Below are 9,377 nucleotides of genomic sequence, written 5' to 3' on the forward strand. Positions count from 1 at the left end.
GAAATGCGATCATGTCAGGACATTTTAGAACATATTCAGATGAGTATTGCTCAGTTAGATTATGGACTTTTGAGTGTGATGATTTATCGTGACAACGTAAGAGACAATTTCACACTCTCAAAAAGCTTAAGCCAATACTGCATCTTAGCGATTTTAGAACAGTCCTACAGGCCCTCATCCTATCTAAATTAGTAAAAGGATACACATACCATAAAAATAAGATAAGTGCCCTTATCCAGAGACATTAGTAAAGGGATACACGTCATATAAAAAGAAGATAAGTGCATTTATCCAGAGACATTAGTAAAGGGATACACATCACATAAAAAGAAGATAAGTGCATTTATCCAGAGAAATTAGTAATGGGATACACATCACATAAAAAGAAGATAAGTGCATTTATCCAGAGAAATTAGTAATGGGATACACATCACATAAAAAGAAGATAAGGGCACTTATCCAGAGACTTTAGTAAAGGGATACACATCATATAAAAAGAAGATAAGGGCATTTATCCAGAGACATTAGTAAAAGGATACACATCACATAAAAAGAAGATAAGTGCACTTATCCAGAGACATTAGTAAAGGGATACACATACCATAAAAAGAAGATAAGTGCATGTATCCAGAGACATTAGTAAAGGGATACGCTTCATATAAAAAGAAGATAAGTGCACGTATCCAGAGACATTAGTAAAGGGATACACTTCACATAAAAAGAAGATAAGTGCACTTATCCAGATACATTAGTAAAGGGATACACTTCATATAAAAACAAAAAATTGTACTTACAACTTACTTACCTGGAAATGATTTCTTCCATAGTAGATAGAAGTACAGAAGTCCTTGAATTCTGTTCTCAAAGAGAAGAATATGCAAAGAATCAATTCTTATAGTTAATTCTTGCAAAGACTATGATTAACAAATATAACATTAACAGACATAGGCCTGGATTTATCGAAATACGATAGCAAAAGGGGTGCAGTTTGTGCTAATTACCTATGTGAAGAGCTAAGTTAGTGCAAATTGTAATAATGTTTTCAGACTTTATGATAAGTGCCAGACCTGTTGTATTTCTTGCATGAGAGAGAGAGAGACTGGCCATAGTGTCCTCTCCCTAGATAGGTATTTGTATCCCTATGGGAGACCCACCTAGTAACTCGAGGTGAGGGTTAGGTATTAGTGTAGGGGTTAGGGGCCCCTTTGACATTCAATGTGAGACGTACGAACAGAACAGTGCTCTCTTGTGAAGATTTGATGACCTTCAGAGTGAGGAAACTCACCCAAAGATGAGATTTGTGCAAGGTTCTCTCAACCTAGCTTGATGGACTCTCTACCTGGGTAAAATTATTTATTTAAACGTTTTTATATACTGCACTAGGGGTAGTGGTCTATCCATCTTAGCGGTTTACATATTAAAACATACATAATATAAAAAACATAATATCAGAAGACATACAGTAAAATATAGTACATTACAGTTACTTTACAACTGGTTATCAGTGTCTCAAGCATTGTAAGAAGCAGAGGTGGGATGTTCATTCAGATATATTGTAAGCACAAGTAAATAAGTACGTTTTTAATGCTTTTTTGAAGTCATTTCGGTTTTCTGTTAAACGAATATACTCAGGGATTGAGTTCCATAAAGTGGGACCTGCAATAGAAAAGGCTCGTTTTCTGGTTAATGTTAGACCTGCAGATTTTATAGTGGGAATTTCCAGCATACATTTATTCATGGATCTAAGTTGTCTGTTTGGTTTATATAATCTTAGAAGTGAACATAGCCAGATTGAGTTGGGGTTGTATAATAAGTTATGAATCGTAGTCAAGATTTTGTAGGAAATGCGGTATGGAATTGGAAGCCAGTGTAAGTGATAGAGTAGTGGTGTGATGTGGTCCCTGCGTGAAGCATTGCATAGTATTCTGGCTGTTGCATTCTGGACAAGTTGTAAAGATTGTAATGATGATTGAGGCAGACCGATATATAATGCGTTACAGTAATCTAAGGTAGTCAGTATTAAAGCTTGAGTTACAAGACGGAAATCGTGTGGTAACAAAAGAGGTTTGATTTTTTTCAACATGTGTAATTTGAAGAATTATTTTTTTTACTACTTCAGAAATATTTTTGGATAATGATAGGCGAGAATCTATGATCATTCCCAAATTTTTTGCGTGTGGTTTTATAGGAATATTTTGATTTCCAAATGTGAAAAACGGGGGTGGTTGATAAGGTGATTCGGGTATTGTTGATAAGTAGATTATTTCTGTTTTGTTAGTATTTAGTTTTAATCTGTTATGTGATAACCATATTTTTATTGTAGATAGATATAGTTGTAACATTGAGAAAGTTTTTGACCAAGATTCAGTGAATGGAATTATGAATTGAATGTCATCTGCGTAAATTTTGAAGTGTAAATTTAATCCTGTTAATAGGCAACATAACGGTAAGAGATAAATACTGAATAGCAGAGCAGAGAGGGACGAGCCTTGCGGTACACCTGTTTTGGTTGTGTACCAGTCAGATTTGTATTTACCCATAGAGATTCTTTGGGGACGGTTTGAGATGAATGAAGAAAACCATTGTATAGCTGATCCAGTTATACCTATTTGAAGTAAGTTATCTATCAGAATGTCGTGGTTGAGAGTATCGAATGCTGCTCATATATCAAGTAATACTAGTATGTAATTTGTGTTTGAGTCAAAACCACTCAAAATTGTATCGAATGATGAAATTAACAAAGACTCTGTGCTATGTGCTTTCCTGAATCCGTGTTGATTATTATGCAGTATATTGTTTTCTTCGATGTATTCAGAAATTTGATGTAATGTTACTGATTCTAATATTTTTGCAATAGAGGTTAATGTAGCAATGGGGCAATAGTTAGTTAGATCTAAAGGGTCATGGTGTTTCTTCTTCAGTATGGGTAGAACTGATGTCTTTTTGAGGTCTTCTGGAACAAAACCTTGAGTGAAAGAAGCATTTACTATATTTGATATAGAGGAAGCATTACATACTTCATCTGAGATGATTTGTGAGGTTGAGTCTGGCATAGTGGTTAGGTCTTTGACAATTGAAAATAATATTCTAGGATTTCCATGAGCCTCCTTTATTTTTGATGTATAAAATGCTTTTTTTGTTTTAATTATTTCTTTTTTATATTTTTGCAAGTAAGTGAAATATTCTTGTTTACGACACGATAATGGGGTTTTTCTCCATCTGCACTCTAAGTTGCATAACTTACATTTGTAGTCTTTTAAGGTTTTAGTGTACCAATCTGCTGATTTTTTCTTATGTAGTTTATGAGTTTTCAGTGGTGCTATAGTATTTAGTTGATCAGTTATAGTGTCATTCCAGTAGGATAACATGCTCGTGACTTCAGTATGTGGGTTTTTATTTAGTATTGGTATAACGGCATCTGATAAAAGTTCTGTATTGATTTTATTACGTCGTAGTATAATATTCTCACAAGGAGTGTTGTTTAATTTATTATTTTGTGTTGTACAAAAACCAGTAGCTAGGTGGAGAGAACCTTGCCCAAATCTCATCTTTGAGTGAGTTTCCGCACTCCGAAGGTCATCAAATCTTCACAAGAGACCACTGTTCTGTTCGTACGTCTCACGTTGAATGTCAAAGTGGCCCCTAACCCCCTACACTAATACCTAACCCTCACCTCGAGTTACTAGGTGGGCCTACCATAGGGATATGAATACCTATCTAGGGAGAGGACATTATGGTTAGGTACTCACTCTTCCCCCCCCCCCCATGGCTAGGCTGGTGCTCCACCAGGAGACATCACAAAATGCACTAACACCTTACCACCCCGTAACGCAAGCTATCACACGGCTTAATGCCACTGAAAAAGGTGAGTTAAAATCAGCGTTAAGTCTGTGCGATAGCACTTCACAGACTGGCAAACCCAGCCCACTCCCCACCTCTAACTCCTCCTCTTTTTCAGATTTGCATCGCACCATACAATATAGTGCTTTCGCATGCGTTAAAGGCGTTTTCGCATACATTAAGGGCCTATCGCATGCATTAACGGGGCTTTTTGCATGCAATAAGCCCGTAAAACATGCGAAAACGTCTTAGCGCATTTTGATAAATGACCCCCATAGATACTTATCTGATCAGCTCAATCTTTATAAGTTGTCCTATTAATTTCATAGCTGCATTCTTGAGATATGATACCTTGTAATTGACAAGAAACAGAATTAAGAATTGTATAAGCTTTAAACCCTGATACCAGTGTTATACCTATGATAGTTGTGTATTATAATTTATTACTATCATTGATAAAATAAGTTAATTGTTTCCTGGGAAATCCAAGCCATTCCCATTTGCCAGTTGAATAGATTCAATGTTTTTTTTATACAGGAGGGTCTCAACTACTTTATTTTATGGTGAAATATTTTTAAGGGAAAGGTGTAAATTGTTATTAGTTAACAACTTAAATCTAAGGGAAGCCTTGGAGCCTGAATCACCCGGCAATCTGTGTGACCGTGCTGAAAATACTTCATACCCCCTCAATAGCGGTTTAGTCTTCCAAGTTCCCAGGCTTGATCTAGCAGCCAGCAGCTGCCTAGCACTGTCTTTCATGGGCAGCTGCCATCTATGAGATGAGAAGATTCCCAGTGAATGAGACTTCACGGTGAAACGAAAGCCTAATCTCATTTTTCTATCCAGGGCAGCATCCTAACAAACGTCCCGCGCGCAGGACCCCAGAGGCAGGCAGAGCTCCGGACTCTCAGTGCCTGGATGAGATGATGGTGCAGGGAAGAGGATTTTAGATCTGTTAGGAACTGGGCATCATCTTGAGGAAAGGAGGGGGCTTTTCTGAAAGGATGGGGAAAGCCGAGAGTCGCTCAGAAGCGCATGGCTCGGAATGATGCATCTTTGAAGGAATCTAAGAGAATAGAGAAATTAGGGCAGCCCAGGACAGAGGTTGCAATGAACGCCAAAATGGAGCAGGTGCCTTTAAATAAAGTGCTGAAGGATTTCAAGTTACCCCGTGAACTGATGAGCAGCTTAATACAAACAAGAAACATACTTTGAAGTGTCTGCTTGGTCGACCAAGCAGACACTTCAAAGTATGTTTCTTGTTTGTATTAAGCTGCTCATCAGTTCACGGGGTAACTTGAAATCCTTCAGCACTTTATTTAAAGGCACCTGCTCCATTTTGGCGTTCATTGCAACCTCTGTCCTGGGCTGCCCTAATTTCTCTATTCTCTTAGATTCCTTCAAAGATGCATCATTCCGAGCCATGCGCTTCTGAGTGACTCTCGGCTTTCCCCATCCTTTCAGAAAAGCCCCCTCCTTTCCTCAAGATGATGCCCAGTTCCTAACAGATCTAAAATCCTCTTCCCTGCACCATCATCTCATCCAGGCACTGAGAGTCCGGAGCTCTGCCTGCCTCTGGGGTCCTGCGCGCGGGACGTTTGTTAGGATGCTGCCCTGGATAGAAAAATGAGATTAGGCTTTCGTTTCACCGTGAAGTCTCATTCACTGGGAATCTTCTCATCTCATAGATGGCAGCTGCCCATGAAAGACAGTGCTAGGCAGCTGCTGGCTGCTAGATCAAGCCTGGGAACTTGGAAGACTAAACCGCTATTGAGGGGGTATGAAGTATTTTCAGCACGGTCACACAGATTGCCGGGTGATTCAGGCTCCAAGGCTTCCCTTAGATTTAAGTTGTTAACTAATAACAATTTACACCTTTCCCTTAAAAATATTTCACCATAAAATAAAGTAGTTGAGACCCTCCTGTATAAAAAAAACATTGAATCTATTCAACTGGCAAATGGGAATGGCTTGGATTTCCCAGGAAACAATTAACTTATTTTATCAATGATAGTAATAAATTATAATACACAACTATCATAGGTATAACACTGGTATCAGGGTTTAAAGCTTATACAATTCTTAATTCTGTTTCTTGTCAATTACAAGGTATCATATCTCAAGAATGGACAGCTCCCTTCAGCCTTAGGACAGGAGTGACCCTGCTATTTTTTTTTCAGTTTGATAAAGTTTAAAAAAAAGAAAAGAAAATAGCATAACAGGAAGTTTTGCCACTGTGAGGAGCAGCTGAGTGGTAAGGCTCTGCGGCTTCCACCTTTTACCTCTGAGCCTTTCTTTTGCCGGCTTTTCTTTTTCTGCAGTGAGGAGGGCTTCCTTCTCCTGCCTCGGGGGGGGAATGGTTCGCAGAAAAAGAAAAAAGTAACCGAAAACTACAGGTTTATGCACCAGCCACCATCTGCTGGAGACAGAGAAATACTGAGGAAATGCAGGTGGCAGCAGCGCTTATCAAGCAGTGTCAGGAAACTTTCTCTGTCTCCACCTGCTGGCAGGGATGAATAAACACAGGAGTCTGGACTGATCCGGGTACGTACAGGGAACTCACATTTCTGGTGACAAAGGTCTGTTGCTGTGCCCATGCGGTAGTGTCCAGCTGCTTCTACGACACTGGGCCCAGTAACAGAATGACTTGCCCACCAGAAATGTCAAACCAAAGGAGGAGTTCCAGTGTAAGCTCTCTGAGGCAGGCACCTTCAGCCGAATAGTCCGCACTTTGATGTGGTACATCCTGACTTTGACAAACTGCCTGGCTGAAGAAGTTCTCCTCCAAGTCGGTTCCAGCCTCAGAGAACTTACATTAGAAATGTATGACCTGCCTCTGTCAGAGGTGGAATATCATGGCAGCACAACAATAGACAACACGGGCCATCAGAAATGTGCGTTTATTCCACCTAAGAACCAGGAATTAAATTTCCAATGTAAGCTCGCTGAGGCAGGCACCAGTCACAGGTTTTCTTTTCCGGTATCTGCGCAGCGCTAAACTGTGCAGTGTTCAGCTGTTGGGACCCACCCAGACAATCTATGCTTTGTTCCTCTAACTGTAGGTGCCTTCCCCAGAGAAAACATAAGAAAACATAAGAAAATGCCATACTGGGTCAGACCAAGGGTCCATCAAGCCCAGCATCCTGTTTCCAACAGTGGCCAATCCAGGCCATAAGAACCTGGCAAGTACCCAAAAACTAAGTCTATTCCATGTAACCATTGTTAATGGCAGTGGCTATTCTCTAAGTGAACTTAATAGCAGGTAATGGACTTCTCCTCCAAGAACTTATCCAATCCTTTTTTAAACACAGCTATACTAACTGCACAAACCAAATTCTCTGGCAACAAATTCCAGAGTTTAATTGTGCGTTGAGTAAAAAAGAACTTTCTCCGATTAGTTTTAAATGTGCCCCATGCTAACTTCATGGAGTGTCCCCTAGTCCTTCTACTATCCGAAAGAGTAAATAACCGATTCACATCTACCCGTTCTAGACCTCTCATGATTTTAAACACCTCTATCATATCCCCCCCTCAGTCGTCTCTTCTCCAAGCTGAAAAGTCCTAACCTCTTTAGTCTTTCCTCATAGGGGAGTTGTTCCATTCCCCTTATCATTTTGGTAGCCCTTCTCTGTACCTTCTCCATCGCAATTATATCTTTTTTGAGATGCGGCGACCAGAATTGTACACAGTATTCAAGGTGCGGTCTCACCATGGAGCGATACAGAGGCATTATGACATTTTCCGTTTTATTCATCATTCCTTTTCTAATAATTCCCAACATTCTGTTTGCTTTTTTGACTGCTGCAGCACACTGAACCGACGATTTCAATGTGTTATCCACTATGACACCTAGATCTCTTTCTTGGGTTGTAGCACCTAATATGCATGCCATGCCTCACTTGATATGGCCTTGGTTGCAAGACTTTATCCTCTGGCATGGGCACTTACAGCTAGCTGCACAAAGTATAAGCTTCCTGGGGAGGGCATCTACAGTTAAACATGACGCACGGTGCCCGTCTACTCTTATCCTGCAGGCGCTCGCGTCAGGAGCTTAAACTCCTGGGTCTGAAGTGGAGTAAACTCAAATTTCTGGTGCCCAAACTTATTCTAGTGCTGTACCCAGTCTGATAGAAGCAGCTAGACACAACCATTCTGGGCACAGCAATAGTACAACATGAGTACCGGAAACGCGAGTTAAGTTTTACTCCTGCTCTCACCCAGATGTTAAATTTCCCGCATTAAAAACAAGCGTTAAGATGCCTTCCGGATAACGCGGCTCTCTACTTTGACCTCTAATAGCCAATTCCCTCTTTTACATGAGATTTGCATGAACCTGTGCTAAGCATACCACGGGTGTCGTAGTGCAAGTTTTCTCTGTGCTAAAACCTATATAAAATGTTGGTGTTATGTTAGCACCAAAAAAATTCCCACTATAACCAGAATAAAAACCCACGGGAGGCTCAGTGCAGCTTATTACACCGGCCCCGTAGTGCGGTCACAGTGATGCTCAATACAGAGGCAGTATGATGCTTTCCATTTTATCTCCACTCCTTTTCGGATCATTCCTAACATTTTGTTTAATGTTTGACTGCCGCCACACACTGAACTGAGGATTTCAACACGTGGTCCACAAGGTCTCCAAGGTCCATTTCCTGAGTGGTGACTCCCAGTACAGAACCCAGCACTGAGTACCTGTAGCTGGGATTATTTTCCCTGTCTGCATCATTATGCACTGAGAGCCCGGTGGGATTTACTGAAGATTCATTATAAATACTCGCACACTCTGAGCCTGGCAGAGACCCCGGGTATCCCTGCTCAGTGCCCTCTCATTCTGCTTTCCTGGCCGGGGAGATAATCCCGACTGTCAGCGTCTGTGTGATCTGAGTTAGATGGAGGGATACGAAGTCATCCTGTCTTTAGTTTTTCTGTGATTTGGTAAGTTGCTAGGTGGATAATAACATGTAATATTTATCTGATTTAATTGCCACCACTCAGTTATTGCCTTAAACTTCCAATTTTGTAACCTGATGCATAAATTAGCTGGCAAATCTATACACAAGTTACCCCAATATTCAAAGCCGATTTACACACCCAAGTCCACTGTGAAACAATGCTGGCAAAACTATGCACTCACGGCTACACCCGGGGCTGAGCCTGTAAATGGGTTATGTTTGCGCTCAGCTTGACAGGCATGAATCTCACTTGTAAGCCAGGGATGCTGAGCACCATCTCAGTCTGTCAAAGTAACTGCTAGTGCTCGTCTCAGCTCTTGCACTGTGCCAAAAAGAGCTTCCTTCTGGGGGTCGCAGGATGTAATATGTGCACGCAACACGTCAGGGTGCGCCTGGAAGTGCCTTTCAGTCAGGCCCCTGGTGCCCCGTACCCTGGGACTCTCTCTGCATCTTCCTGCCACATGTTCTTGATCCCCGATTGCATTTCTTCATTCTTCAGGATCTTATCTTTCTCACTAAGTTGTACAGAAGTGTAACCTGGTACTGAGGCTTCTATCGGCAGCGCTGTTCTATCGTTTTTCTCCT

Source organism: Rhinatrema bivittatum, chromosome 5 (genome assembly GCF_901001135.1).
Source record: "Rhinatrema bivittatum chromosome 5, aRhiBiv1.1, whole genome shotgun sequence".
Classification (NCBI taxonomy): Eukaryota; Metazoa; Chordata; class Amphibia; order Gymnophiona; family Rhinatrematidae; genus Rhinatrema; species Rhinatrema bivittatum.